Source organism: Phodopus roborovskii, unplaced genomic scaffold (genome assembly GCF_943737965.1).
Source record: "Phodopus roborovskii unplaced genomic scaffold, PHOROB, whole genome shotgun sequence".
Lineage (NCBI taxonomy): Eukaryota > Metazoa > Chordata > Mammalia > Rodentia > Cricetidae > Phodopus > Phodopus roborovskii.
The window spans coordinates 9,507,763-9,508,743 of record NW_026126599.1 but is presented as its reverse complement, the minus strand read 5'-3'; positions in this window follow the sequence as shown (position 1 = coordinate 9,508,743).

Here is a 981-nt window from a genome sequence, read left to right as displayed (position 1 = left end):
TTGGGCCGCTCAGAGATTTGCATTCCTAAATACCACAAATTGAAATTCGTTTATTGAATAATTTCTTTCTCCGGCGGACCTGTTTCCCCTACATATAGCACACTACCAGCATTCTGCCAGAACTTAGTCGTTTAAGGCCACTTAGGAAACCCCACAGAACCGCAGTCCAAAATGTCAGGCACGATTCCTGTAAGGAAAGGTCAGAAACTCCAAATCCTTGTCCCAGGCCACGGAAACCACCGACCCAAAGGACTCCAAGGAATAGGATGTTGTCAGGAACGCACTCAGTCCCGACGTCCCTCACGCCACATGACCTTCCAACGAAGGCAGTTCTTACAACTTAGCAACTCGACAACTCCCCTCCTCTGAGATTAAAGGAGGCAGGGCTGCTGAGATGCGCAGGTCGGCTGCTCAGAGCCACCCCGGGTCAAGGCTAACCACGCACGTCCCTGTGCTTGTCTTTCGCTACTCCCCTTACCGTGAGCAGATCTGAGAGGGAAGCAAGGAAAAGCCCCTGGCCTCCGAGGAGGGGTTTAGGGAAGGGAGGGGCAGCTCCGTGTGTGGTGACCCTTTGTGAACACGTTCGGTGGCGCCGTGGCCGGGAGAACCAACTAGGGGAAGCGGCCGCCATGATGGCTGGCCAGTGAGGACCACACGCAGGTCACTGGGCCTGCGCGCACGCAGCCGAACGGCGACACTCCTTCCTCAGCCGCGTAATCCCTCCGCTGAGGGCCGCGCACTAATTTTAATCACGCCCCACCCCCTGGCCGCTGGTATCCCTTCCGTCACTCCGGCGCTTTCCAGCAGCTTCTAGAACCGTCCCCTCCCCCCCCCTCTGCAGCTATGCAGCTATGGGCCCCGCCCCTACTTGCGCCGCAGTTCCGACTGCGCCTGCGCTTGCAGGCAGGACAAGCCACGCCTCTGCGGAGCCTTGCCGGAAGTGCTCTCGTCTTCTCCTTCCCCTGCCCTACCCTCCTGCTT